General features: G+C 35.1%; 1 protein-coding gene across 18 annotated transcripts in view; it reads left to right on the top strand.

The window, feature by feature from the left end:
* LOC112133162 (cytosolic carboxypeptidase 3-like) overlaps positions 1-15,015 on the top strand; it is a 191,264-nt gene that overhangs the window by 33,197 nt on the left and 143,052 nt on the right. The window contains exon 4 of one of the 18 annotated variants that reach the window (XR_010139649.1): positions 8,905-10,836. The exons of the other annotated variants lie outside the window; for them this stretch is intronic. The gene's annotated coding sequence lies outside the window, so the exon portion shown is untranslated. Of the gene's footprint in view, positions 1-8,904; positions 10,837-15,015 lie in introns of those variants that run through there. 18 annotated transcript variants of the gene reach the window in all.

Raw genomic sequence — 15,015 nt, 5'->3', positions numbered from 1 at the left:
CAAAATATAATTTCCAGGTAGATTATAGCATTATATTAATAAAGTAATAAATGAACTAGGTACTAAAACTAAGTAAATTATGTACTAGGTACTATGGTAAATTTATTACATGTGCTATTGATATACAATTGCTGCATAATTGATGAAATTAAGTTATGCCCCATAATTTGGAGATGATTTAACTGAATGAGCAATAAAACAACTCCTCCATTTCACACAGCTTTTAATTGTCAGAGCTGAGAAATGAATGACACATTTTGGCTCTAGATCCAAATGTCTTAACTGCTATATTTTGTTGTGCCTCTAGAGACATATAGACAAAATATTTCTCTAAAAGTTTGTTACAGATTCCATGATAACTATGTAAAAGCACCAGTATTAAAAAGTGGACAAAGCAAGGCAAGAAGTCAAATCTACTCTCTTAACTTGAATGAACCAAGTCGAGAGAGTTTATGTAGGATACCACCCAGTTGCTGGGTCTTGAAAAATTAGTCAGTGTCCATGAGATAGGTGAATCAGCTGGTCAAGAAGCAATACCTAAATAAAGGATTCAGTTTTAAAATATTCTAGCATTATGAAAGAATGTCAGGAAGTTCAGTAAGGCTAGAAGATATGATGCAATTAAGGTGGAGGAGGAAAAAGGAGAAGAAAGAAGTCTGAGAAAAAAAGGCAAAATGTTAAACTATTCTTACAGTTCCAAATATAACACATACACAATATAATTCTAGGAAAAACCCCAATAAACCCAAAATAGATTTATTTTAATACAAAAAGCAATTAACATAATTTTTGAGGAGTTTTTAATGCTTATTTTGAGGCTAAAAACATATGTAAATTTTAAATGATGAGGTGATGTAAAGAAAACTATCAAATGTATAATAATGCTCAAGTATGGCAAACAAAATTTGGAAAAACATTGGGAAATTAAATTTATGTACAAAATAAGGAGCTTAACCTTTATCTGAAGAATAGTTAAGAGCAGTTGAAAGATTAAAAACATTTTTGTGTTAGAATTTTTATCTTGGAAATATTCGCTTAGCCTGAGTCTAAGGAGAATTTGGTTCCTAGTAAAGTGTTGGAAGGTAGGCAAAAGATACTGCTGAGGATGACTGGGCGTGGTGGCTGACGCCTGTAATCCCAGCACTTTGGGAGGCTGAGGCAGGTGGATCACGAGGTCAGGAGTTCAAGACCAGCCTGGCCAAGATGGTGAAACTTCGTCTCTACTAAAAATACAAAAAAAAGTTAGCCAGGTGCGGTGGCAGGTGCCTGTAATCCCAGCTACTTGGGAGGCTGAAGCAGGAGAATCACTTGAACTCAGAGGGCGGAGGTTGCAGTGAGCCAAGATCATGCCACTGCACTCCAGCCTGGGTGACAGAGTGAGAAAAAAAAAAAAAAAAGATACTTCTGAGGATGACCCAGGCGATTCTGGCTTGGGAAAAATGGCGGCTACTGGTACTACCCAATGAAATGCAGAACAACAGTTGTTTTGTTTTGTTATGTTATATTTTGAATTTGATGGGAGCACGTTAAAGATTTCCAACTTAGACATATTCAGGTTGAACGCTCAAGTGCAGATGACAATACAATGGGCACTGAGGGTCACTAAGTGCTTTGACAGAGAAAGTGACTTTCATCACCAGAACAGTTGTACTCATAAGCAAAGCACATGTTGAAAAGGTATAAATGCATTTTGTACTATGAGACTTCAAAAATCTTGTGATCAGACAATGGTTCAAGGCACTTGGATCTAAATATATAGGACACACACTAAAAATAAATTCTTGCTTTCTTTACTGAACCTATTTGATCAGAATTTGTAGGTGGTGGGGCCTAGGACTTTGTATTTTTAACAAGTTTCTTACATAATTTATAAGCATAGCCTAGTTTGGAAACAATTACTCTTAAATGAATTTAATCTTTCTGTCGATGCCTGCATTCCACACACCCTGCTACCATTCTAGGTGGTTAAAATAACACACGAAACATAAACCAGAGTAAGAGAAGGGGTTCTTTTTGCTCAATTTCAATAATCACGATAGAAGAGTCCAGGGTTCAGAAAGATAACATTCATAATTAAAACAAATCAGATGTAAGACTTGGGTCCACATGTCTCTTAAACTAAAGGGGGCAGCTGGTATTACACGCCAGGTGATTGTCCTCTTGCTAGCGTGTGGCTGCAGTGTCATACATTTGTATACGTTTTAGATGTTTAGTTGGCAATCAAATTTAGAAAACACACAATGTATCTATGGGCTGGTTTCAACTCATTCATCTTTTTGAAGCTTTTGTCAAATCTATCCTCATCCATTGTTTTTTATGGAACAAGGAAGAATTTCAAATGATGGTATCCCTTAATTTTCCACCCCACTACTGATATAATCATAATTCATTTGTAAATGGATATAAATATATGAAATGCACAATTATGCTTCTAAGGGTTGATGTACAGTAGATCACCAGTTGCTCAGACACTTGTCATTAATAATGGACATTACTACTTTTTCTCTAAATAGCTCTCTCTGGTCAAGGATCTAGACTATAGTACTGCTTAATATATGATAGTTACCCTGAGTCTTGACATTCTAAAACTATCACATTTTATGCTGGCAATGTATCTCCTTGCTCAGTAGAGGAAAAACATCCAACCCCTTTAGTCCTCTAGATTTGTCTTTCAGTGAAACGAAAGTTAGTTTCTTCAAACAATGACTCTATGAGTTATTAATCATAATAGTGTCTGCTAAATGAATGTATTCCATTTGGCAGAAACTTACATAGTTGCAGACAGCAACTTTGGGCTTCTATGCTAAATACATTCAGTCTTTTCTTTCAAATTTTATTCTCTATACTCCTCTACCTTACTCCTCTTCCCAGAAAAATGACCACTGTATTGCTATATCCGGTGGCTCTCTTGTCTTAAGTGTAAGAGTGAGATGGGAATTTACTTTCCTAGCATCCTCCCTGAAGGCTTCTCCACCCCTCCTTGAATCAAAACTCCCTCCAGCGTGCCTATTGCTTCATTACTGCTACTCAAAGTGTGATGCAAGGACCAGTGCTGGTGAGAAAGCATCTGGAAACATTAACTGTAATTCTACAGAAAAACTTTAGGTCTACTGGGTTTAAATTTTAAAAGCAGACCTAGCATTTTGTCTTTTTAAATTTTAATTTTTCAGTATCTGTTTGCATAGGACTACAAAGTAAACAAAACAAAACTAACACACACAAAAAATGGATTCTTCCTCATAGATAAAGTTGCCAGACTGAAAAACTAAAAATAAGTAAACCAGTTAATTTTGAATTTCAGAACAACAATAAACAATTTGTTTCGTATAAATTATATAGTATCCAAATATTATATGGATTTTCTTTGGCAACCCCAAACAACCCCTTCTCGAACAGATAGTTCGAGAAGTGCTGCTCTGCGTGATCCTGTCTTCTCAGGTTCTAACATGCACTTGTAAGCTTTGCCCTTTTGGAGGTAGGGTTGGTAACAGCTCTAATGTCAAGAGCAGGGGCTTGCATGATTCCTGTGGTTTTCCAACATTATGCTCATACCTTTTTCAAAAGTTCCTTTACAAAAAACTCTCCTTTGATGAACCTAATTTCAGTATGCTATCTGTTCCTTGCTGTGATATAAACTGATACATCTTCCATGCTGAATTCTTTCAGTTATTTCTAAATCCTAGTATGCAATGCACTTCCTAGTCTTCTCACTAGATTCTTGCTCCTCAGAATTGCCACATTGTATATACCAACATGTTAACAAAAGGAATAGAAACAGCCACTGGATGCCTAATTTGGGGAAGACAAGAGCCATTAAGCTGCCAATCAACATTATCCAGATGTCTGCATCCGGTTACCTCATTCCTCAAATCCTTTTGTCCCTCTGGCTAACCACTTTCAATATGTAGTTTACTTGCTCTCAGACTCTTGTCACAACCTTTTCTTAATTACCCTAATTCACATCCTGCAACTTTGCAATGGAGAAAATGAATAAACTTGCTGTGAACTAACAGTGACTGAGTATGACACTGAGCACTCCTGTTTTCCAGTTTTACTTTTGTGCCCCAAATGGGAACAGATCCAAGACTCTCCCAAACCGCAATGGTTTATCTCACCTTCACAAAGAACACCAGAACTCTTGGATAGACAATTCTTTGTTCAACTCTTTTCAGGCAACTAACTCAATCACAGGAAACTCTTATTTTAGATAGTGTCTTAGGTTGAGCCGAAATTGGCTTCCTTGTAACTCTGAACTATTACTTCTAGTCCTGCTCTCTGTAGTAAAAATATGTGTGTTCTCTTCTATACTAGATATTTATTCATTCTATCAGCATTTACTGCGTGGCTAAAAAAAAAAATGTCATTGTATTAGACCTCTAATTATAATATGCTGCAATGCAATGACTTTCTTTGTGACTAATTGTACACACACACACACACACACTATTTGTATGTGTTTTATAAAAACCATGTAAACTTTTAAGATATAATTATATCTATATGCAACTTAATCTGCCTTATAGTACTAGTACTAAATTACATAGAGCCTCTAAAACTATTCTGTAAGCAAGCAAATAATTATTTTCTATTTGTGAGAAAAATAATGTTCCCAAAATTAAAAGGAAAAAAATACATGCATTTGGAGTGAAATCCAAGTCTACCACTTATTAGCAGTGTGTCCTGAGCAAGCCATTTAATTATTTTAAAACTGGTGGATATAACACTTTTATTACACTATTACTAACAGAAAGACTCATTTTCATTTTTGCCAGCCATGTGATGCTACACCCATTTTTTAAAAATCTATTCTGCTCAACTTTTCTTCTTTTTTGTATGCAATATTGGACTCAGTTTGCTAATTCGTTATCTAGAATTTTTGCATGTATTTTTACTCAAAATTAACCCACAACTTCCTTTCTTTCATTGTCTTTGCCTCATTTTGGTATGAAAATGGGCAAAATAGAAACAAAAGCAAACCACATACAGACATATTGATCAAAATGGCCTTATCCTTTCCCCCAGCTTGACTAAAATTTGAAACATTTTTTTTTCTTCCTGACTATAGGCCTCTAGCGTCCATTTTCTTAGAGTATTTACTTTAGAAATCTTGTACATTTGTTCTCAGCTCCTTTGAGACGTAGTCTTTTTCCAGTTTTACAACCAGAGTTGTTTTTCTTAAGGACCTGGGAGCCATCTTTTCAAAGTGTCATCATATGTCATCATAGAAGGAGATAGTGTCCCTGTCTCCCTGTCTTTTGAGAAGGTAGGAGCCCAAATTTGCTAAGTACCAATGAGCAAACACAGCCAGTCTGCTCACATTGACCAACCTTCCCACTAATATTCTCAAATACTTCTCCACTAGCTTCCCCATTGCTTAAAGTCTCCTCAGTCATTGTCTTCTGTTTTAGTGCAGTTGAGCCCAGCCTCTCTTTCCTATTGCAATAGTTTTAAATAAAGTCTTATCTGCCCTATTAACTGGTATAATTTTTCTTTGACAATATGTATACATGTTCCCCTTTCACCTCTTCTTTTCTCTCTGTCCGTTAAGCCCTTTTTAAAGCTCACTTTTGTTTTTTATTAAGATGTAGTGGCACCCACCACTATGCCCAGCTAAGTTTTTGTATTTTTAGTAGAGACGGGGTTTCACCATGTTGGCCAGGCTGGTCTCGAACTCCTGACCTTATGATTCACCCGCCGCAGCCTCCCAAAGTCCTGGGATTACAGGCATGAGCCAATGTGCCCAGCCTAAAACTCACTTTCTTATTATATAAAATGAGGCAAAGAAGGAAAGGCATGTGTCCTATTTACCGTCTTTACCTAGAAATATTCCTCTGTTAGATGTATTCAATTTCCAAAAATATTTTTCCAGGGCTTTTATTTCCTTGTAGTGAGAGGAGCGTTTATATTAGCTGGGTGCACAATGTTTCCTGTCCTGATATCAACTATTCTTTTAGGAAAGAAGATTGTGAGTTATGCTTCTCAATGTAAGTTTCATGTACAACATTTCTTTGTCTTTTATTTCTTTATACCGAGCAACTAGCTCATGGCCAAGTACTTATTAGGAACAATGTACATGCCAAATGATTAATTAATTTACAAGTTTCCTTTATGTTATATTATCTATGATGACCTTTCACAATTACTCCATACAGAATTTCTAATGGAACTTGGTCCTAGGCTGTGATGGATCTGTCCTTCTCATATAGTGACCCCAAGCTTGATGGTGTATTTCATGAGAGCAGTTACATTGGCTACATTTTACATATTCTTTAACTGGTAAAGTGAATCTTAATTTTATCTGATTTCAGGAGCAACCTAGAGGCAGTCTGTCTGTGTTCAGGGAAGCATAGGGCTGTGTAAGTCCCAAGTTGGGCAGATAGCTTGAAAGACATACAATTATTTTAATACTTTTTAAATATTTAAAATAATTTTACTCATACATCTCCACTACATTCCACCGTCTTTTCCCTATATCAATTCCTCATAGGTTGTTGAACATTAAGATTGCAGAGGAAACATGGGGAGATTTTATTATAGAAACATTTTTTAAAATAAGTAATCATATAATTTTAAAAATTAACCTATGAGGAGAGGTCAGTGTCCACAGGAACTCCAAACCATTCCAACAGAAATTCTCATTTTTGTAATACCTTCTCTCCAAGCCATTATCCACCAAGATATTACAGTAGCCTTATAAGCTATAAATGAATTAGAGTCACTCTTCTGCTTAAAGTACTCCAGTGCCTCCCTTTGTTCAATAAATAACATGAAAACTTCCTTACATATTCTTGGAGATTCTACCTGTGTTTTTGGTGCCTGGCTTAGACGCTGGTCCACATTAAGGATTTCAATCCATATCTGTCAGTTACGTGGAGGAAATTATGATCCTGTCACTGACTTAGCTTCTTCCCTTGCATTGCACTAAAAAATATGCATTTTGAATTGCATTTCTTGCTAATATTTTCAATGGATATGTGATGTTTAAAGAGTTGAAGATAACTTACTGAATGAGATCACATGATTCTTGATTTGGAGGATGAAAACAATGATAGCCTATATAAACATTTTTATGGTATTGAAATACTGCAAATGGCTCATATTGTTTTCAGAGTCTGCAGACTAAGTTCAGTTAGAGGAGAAACTTTTTCATGTTGATAATTTGAGAACATTCTTCTAATGGAGAGAACTGTGTTACTGATATTGCCTCTTTTTATGTTTAAAGGACTAAAGACAAGTCCTACTTTTATCAGACTCAGAAAGAAATGACACCCTACTAAATATTTTAAAAAGGTGTCTAACACCTTAGAAAGGGGTTGAATGAATTCTTCGTGGAAATAGCATCCACAGGGAAGGGAAGAAATACATTAAACTTTAGCTTTATTGTAGTTTATTATAAGAGTGTATATGAGACTATGAATATCTTTAATATACCTTATAGTATCATACATTTTTATACATTTAAATAAAATATTCTGAAATTCTGTTCTAGGGAAGTACGACACTTCTCTGACAATAAAACTGGCTAATTTTCACCCAAGCCCTGACTATTTTTTCTTTAGCAACAATTTAAATGGCTTTTAGAAACTCACTCAAGGAGTCATACATTATTTTACCCATGATAAAAAAAAATGTGTACTGATCTCCAAGTCTCACTTTACTTCATTGCTAAGCTCCTTACCTACTAGATTTTACACCGCTATATTTGTCTACATTTCTCTGCCTTTTAATTTAGGTGGGAAATAGAGTATCACACCATTTCAGACATCAGGAGATAATTATCCCTCTCTTCTCAGAACCAGCTTCTTCAAAGGAGTCAGGAATTACTTATGATAGAAACTACTGAAACAATACTAAGGAGTTCATAGGTTGCTGAGAAGGTAGCTTCCTGCCCTCTGCTTGAGGAACACAGATGGAAGAAAGGAGAAGATCTGGTCCCCACAGCTCCTGAAATGCTGATTAAGCATTATGGGATTTAAGGTTTCCTGGCCAAGTCTGAGCTAAAATGTAACATTCCTGAAGAACACCATAAAGAAAGAAAAAAAAAATTCTCTCTTTTCTTTGCTTCTCAGTCAATCTTCACACTAGGGTGAGGGATATAGGGGTCGTTCTTAGGCTAAGAAAAAGAAACACTGCATGGTACAGATCATATTTTCTCCACTAAATTCAGCTTTACTTAGCAAAATATTCAAGTATCTTAGCCGATACAGATGGGATAATTTTTAAACAGCATAAATTTATTGCTCACAGTTCTTGAGGGTAGGAAGTCCAAAATGAAGGTGCTGGCAGATTTGCTGTTTGGTGTGGCTCTCTGCTTCATAGACGGCGTTTTCTATGCATTCTCACATGGCAGAAGAAGCAAGGAAGCACCCTTCAACTTCTTTTAGAAGGGCACTAATCCCATTCATGAAGGCAAGTTAGTTTCAACTTAGGAATTTGGGCAGGGAGGGAGGAAACCAATATTCATATCATAGCACCATGTAAAGGAAAAAGTAAAGATTCTAGTTATGGTACCTATGTATAAAAGCCATTGTGTAAGATTCAACAGGGCCGGTATCATGGCTGTGTTTTTTATTACTAACGTGGAATCTCACAAACCCAAGTGCAAAGTAGAATGAGATTGCTATGTTAGACTTCCTTTTGTTCTTTATACCTCTTGTCCTTAAATTTTGGTGCACGTGTTGATCACAGAAGCAGGTTTCAGACATCCTAATGTACAGGTTTTATTAATTTAGATTAATATCTCTAAGAACAAGGACCAGAACTCATGATTTTTTAAACCTCACCATATAATTCTAATGTACAGCCAAAGTTGATAAACATTGATGTATTAGTTTGTTTTCTGTTGCTTATAATGGAACATCTGAATCTGGGTAATTGATAAGAAACAAAATGTATTTCTTACAGTTCTGGAAGGTGGAACGTCCAAGGTCAAGGGACTGCATGTAGTGAGAGCCTTCTTGTCTGTGGGAACTGTCTGAAGAGTACCTGGTGGTGCAGTTGCTCATATAACAGAGATGATCTTGGCATATCCCTGGAAAAAACATTATCTCACAGTACATGTGTTTCCTCTCCTCCTACAACTTTGGCCAAGTAGAATCTATTCTTCCTTCCCTTGCCATCAGAAACTTGATGTTTGCGGGGAGCATGGAGGGATAATCTCACTCAAACTTTAATTTGTATGTTGGTATTCTCTCATTTCTTCCCTGTCTACAAGTATGGATATGTGATTGGATATAACCCAAGAAATAACCTATCCCATAAGTACTGTGAGGGTGCAGAGAGATGCATATAACCCAGTGTGGGGAATTGAGAGTCTGTTCCAGGAGTTTTGTTCAAACTTGAAGGACAAAGAACTTCCTTCATGCTGGGCTTGACACTGCAAAAAATGTAAGGCTACACTACTCGAGTCGTCTTATTACCAAGTAGCTTCTAGTTACATAAAGGAAAGCAGAACTGAGAGCAGTAGAGAGATCAGATCCTGGTACACTTGCGAGGACATCTGGATGACATGATAACTTAAGCTAAATAAACTCATGGGCTCTCAACTTTTTTTTGTTAGTTTTGTTGGCTGTTTTGCTTAAGCCAGTCTACAGTCTAGATTGCATTTGCTTACACTTTCAACCAAAAATTACCAAATGTACATACATCTTTCTAAAATATTATTTCATTATTTTTGTTACCATTCTATGTATACAATCTATGACGTACAGATTACTATGTATAGTTTGACAACAGTAACAATTTACTTTTGTTATTCTTTTCTTTTATGTGCTTTATTTCTGTAACAAATGGTCCATTCGTCTGCCAGAATTCAGATCAGATGTTAAATCTTTATTTTTGCTTCAATTACCAGTAAGGATCACTCGTCTCCACTTCCCTATTACTTTTTATTTATATTAATTAATTAATTATATTGTATACACCTGATAGTAAGATTAATGTATTCATCTTTTAACTTTCACGATTAGCATAGTGGCTAGTATACAGTAGAAACTTTATTAATATTATTGAATTAACTGAATTGAATTTTTCCCCAAGTTAATAAAACTTCAGGCTGGCTACTTAAACATAATTACAATTTTCACAACAAGGGCAGCAATGTCTCAAATGTTTAACCATGCCTGAAACTTTGTGTTCAGTTCTGGTACAGTCCTTTTGAAGGAACAAAATGAATAATAACAAATTTAAATATTCCTGTAAGAAAGTATCAGGCTGAATTATTCAAATTCGTGTATTTAAAGCAATTGAAGAAGCTTGTGATGTCTATTCTGATGTTTGTTTTTAATATTTGAAGAATTGTGCATCCAACTAGAAACAACACTGAAGCCTGTGGTGGAAATTATAGGGGATTAGGAGTATATGCAAGGTACATTGGGCAAATAGAAATATACACTCAGCATCTTCATATACTGTAAAAGTATCATGTTCTTTTAAAAGCTACCAAAGACAGAAGAGAAGGTTAAAGTAGAGGACTTCTAAAGTCTGTCAAATATTCTAGAATATTTAATTTAATAATAGGTGGCAAATACAATTGACTTATAAACAGGAGACAAAGATAATGTTAAAATCATAACCGTCACATTGATCTGAACACATTTAAAAAATTTTTTCAAACATTGTTGTTTCATTGACTAATTAGTGAATGAGATCTGAATGATCACAAATATTTTCTGGCTTAAGATTTATATCTCTTCTCAAATTTCCCTTAATCTTAATTAATATTCTACATAGATGAACAGTCTAAAATCAAATTAGGGAAATAAATGTAAACCTGAAAATATTTATATAGATAGATAAATGAAAGCAAAATACTAGCATGTAAATTAAAAGGTTAAATTTCTGGGATAAAAATAAAAAACTTTTTCATTTTAATGTATTAAAAATAATTCCATAATTAGCAATTGAAGGAACATATTTCTATTATCTCTCTAATTTATTTTTGTCTCCAATAGGAGGTATATCCTTTGAAAATTTTTTCCTTTCTATTTTAGTAAGAGCAATACAAATGTCATTAACACTGACTGTGGTGTTTTAAAACAATGGAAAATTTTGCATTAATTTTATAAGGGAAGATAATAAGAGGCTATAATAAATCATATAAGACTTTAACCAAAGAAACTGAGAAACATACATTTTAGGAAGATTAAAATGATACATATTGTTTCAAGTAATTATTATGAAGTTTTAAATAAACATTGTAGAACAAGATTGGGTACGTTGATTTAGATTAGAGAGTTACATAATTTTTAGCTTCATTGGAAAAGAGTCTCCTAATAGAGATATCCTGCAAGCAAAATGTTCATTTTAAAAGTCGATACTTAACAGTAGTTCCTTGAGGGGTTTATATACAAATGTGGTCAGAAGGAACCAACTACTACTTTTAGCAATTTTGTACAAGTTTCTGCACCACAAATAGTTTAAGAACGAAGTTAAAATTAGAACTTGGATGGATTTTTTGCCTTATTCAACATTTGATCTAGAAGAGGGAGTATAGCTTGCCAATAATTCTAATCTCTCCCACATGTTGAAATATCAAGTCAACCATGACCCATTTAAAAATCAACTTTAAAATCTCGCTATTAGTGTGAATGGGTAGACATGTGTCAAATAATAGACAGACACATAAAGTTATAATTTGAGGCAAATAATTCAAATCATCCTTGTACCAGAATAAAATCTGAGGGCACCAATTTGACACTTTCTGTCCCCTCCACTCCTTGCTGACAACAATAATGAATTTTAAAATCTTTAAAAATAATTCACTTGCATTATTGGGCCAATATGGTGATTTGGTCTAAAAGGACAATATGTTATCATACCTCACTAGGAAAGATATAGGAAACAAACAGATCTATAATAATTATAAGAATAAGCAGTATCTTCTTTATGCCAGACTAGTAGACATACCAGTAAACATACATTAAATCCCCTGGAAAATTCATGGAGTTGTTTTATTTTTTATTTTTTAATATATCTGGGGAAATGGGACTCTGTTAGTTAAAAGCAGTGATTCTCAGTCAAGGTTGATTTTGCTCCTCGGGGTACCTTTGGCAAATAAGTCTGGAGACAGTTTTGGGTGTCAAGAGTGGTGGCGGTGGTGGAGGGCTGCTACTGGCATCTAGTGGGCAGAAGCAAGGGATGCTGCTGAACATCCTACAAAGCCTTAAGACAGTCCCTATCTCAACAAAATATGATCCAGCCCAGGGTGACATCAATAGTGCTGATTTCTAAAAACTCTGGCTAAGAAATGTGTCCCTAAAACTTGTCCGGCAAACCTTAAGCTTTGCATTGAGAGTTGTTCCACTTCGTACTTCATTCCTGTCCATACAGAGAAGAGTTTTAGAGATCAGTAAAGGGTTGAAGAGACTTCAACGTAAAGCAGGCCAATATAGGAAGAAAGTATTAGCAAAGGAAAAAAGTGAAAGAGACGTTCTTTCATTTTATTTTATCTCATGAATTAAATAAACATATAAAATATAAAAATATTGAATTAAATAACAATACCTGGAACCTACTCTCAAAGATTTTGAAATCATTTAGTTAGGTAGATGCAAAAAAAAAAGACATAAAGCAGAACAGAGCAAAGTATAATCAAAGTGTAATAAGTATAAGCAAAGTGTAATAAGTGTAAATACTTTGAAGTTTTAAGTAGAAAGAACGCATATTTGTCTGGGAAAAATCAAAGTGACCTTGTAAAGAAACTTATATTTTTTTTGACCATTTTATTTTTTTTTAATAGAGACAGGGTCTCACTATGTTGCCCAGGAGAGTCTCAAGCTCTTGCCCTCAAGCCATCTACCCTCCTTGGCCTCCCAAAGTGTTGGGATTACAGGCATGAGCCACTGTGCCCAGCCAAAATTTTTCCTTGATCTTAATGAATAGGTGAATTTGTAGTAGAAAACAAAAGTGTCTATTTGGACACTTGTACTTGCTCTGTGTTTTCTTTCTTTATGTCTTCCCTCTTCAGGTCTCTCTTCCTTCCCTCTCCTCCTTTCCCATCTCTTTATTTGCCCGTCTCTCCTGTTGTCTCTTTCCCTTTCCATTTATTTACTTTCCTTTTCTTCTTTGCTTTCTTCAACAAGCATATATTGAATTCTTGACATTTCCTGCTCCAGATAAAAATTGAAGGACATGGCCCCAAAATCTTTCACTCAACTGGAGCATCATAATTATTAAAAAGTAATTATAAAATAATGTTGAAAGTATCATAAAAGAGAAATAATACAATGTGAATAATGTGCCATTTGGGGGGGTGACAGAAAGAGGGGTTAACTAGTCTGAGAAGAAAAGAGTGAGGAATGTTTTCTGGGAGACGTAAATTTTGAATCATGTGAAAAGGGAGAAGTGGATGAGGAAAAAAGGTAAATCAATGAAAGCCTGGAAGAAAGTAGATAAGGTTCTGTTTTAATGTCCTTCCAGTTCTCTTATTGCAAAGACAGCATCTATATCCTTTAGATCTTTGCTCTGAAATTCCATCTCAAGAAAGTTTACCCGATTTCTTTGACTTAATCTCACTCTTTTGTAATTGGACTATAGAAATACCACTGTGTTCCGCCAGGTGCAGTGGCTCATGACTGTAATCCCAGCACTTTGGGAGGCCGAGGCAGGTGGATCACGAGGTCAGGAGTTCAAGACCAGCCTGGCCAAGATGGTGAAACCTGGTATCTACTAAATATTCAAAATATTAGCAGGGCGAGGTGGCAGGCATCTGTAATCCCAGCTACTCGGGAGGCTGAGGCAGGAGAATCGCTTGAACTCGGAGGGCAGAGGTTGCAGTGAGCTGAGATCATGCCACTATACTCCAGCCTGGATGACAGAGTGACGCTCTGTCTCAGAAAAAAAAAAAAAAAAAAAAAAGAAATACCACTGTGTTCCCTTCTTTTATGCCTCTTGTCACAGTTGTGATTTTATGTGTATTTATATGATTATTCAATTAATATCTGTCTCCTCATCAGACTGTAAGAATCACAGTATCAGAGACTAGGTCCAATTTTTCTTACCCAATACAGACCACAGCAGTTTCAGCAGAGTAGCTGAACAATAAATATTCATAGGAAAAAAGAGATACATAAAATAATGAGGTAAGACACAGAAGAATATTGTTGGAGTAATAAGTACTTTCTACAACATGGCAAATTTTGATTTGCAGGAGAATAATAATACCAATTAGGAAAGGTTCTTTTTTGTCTTGCTAAAGTGCTTGAAGCCTTATTCTATAAGGAATGGAAAAACACGGAAATACTTCAACCAGCACTGGGAATTTGCAATCATATTTCCCCTTAAATAACTTATTTAAACAACAATGTAAAGGATGTAGTCAGGATGTAGGTAAAAATGGGGGATAGTTATGAAAATATTGTAGTCTAGGGCTGAAACAGTAAGTTTCTTAGTAGAACTGTGGTATAATGTTAATAAGAAAGAATCAGTTTCAGAATTTGGGCTTAGAAACGAAAGGTAAATTAGAGCCGGGTTATGAATAACTTTTTGCATAGCATCTAATGATACAATTCAAGTCGGAAAACAATTTCATTTTCTTTTCCCTGAGTATCTGTTATCCTTCCCAAATGATCCTGATGCCATTGTGTATGGTGTAGATCATTATGTGTGTACTATCCTTTTGATATTTCTTCTTTTGAGGTAATTTATGACAAATCTATCAATACGTTGTTGTGCTCTAAATAAAATATATTCCTCAAGCATAAAGTCAGATCCTGTCTTTATAAATGATGTTGCAAGAAAAAGCTAACTACATGATGTATCTTCAGAGTCTTAAGACAATTTATTGTGGTGGATTTGATCTTAAAATGGAATCATAAATTATACGCAGCACTAAAAATTATAAGGTTTAATGATGAGCTTTGCTGTAACTCTCATCTGAGACAAATGTTGCCATAAAATTCTAAATCAGCACTTAATGAATTGACAGAAGCTAGAGAATATGAGTTGGTGCTAAGGTGGGAAAGACTACAGATGTGTAAAAAGAACTTAGGTTAGAATTTAAAATCTGTGCCTCCT

The sequence above is a fragment of the Pongo abelii genome, chromosome 3 (genome assembly GCF_028885655.2).
Source record: "Pongo abelii isolate AG06213 chromosome 3, NHGRI_mPonAbe1-v2.0_pri, whole genome shotgun sequence".
Taxonomy (NCBI): domain Eukaryota; kingdom Metazoa; phylum Chordata; class Mammalia; order Primates; family Hominidae; genus Pongo; species Pongo abelii.
Note: the sequence above shows the minus strand (reverse complement) of the source record. Positions and strands in the feature narration are given on the sequence as shown.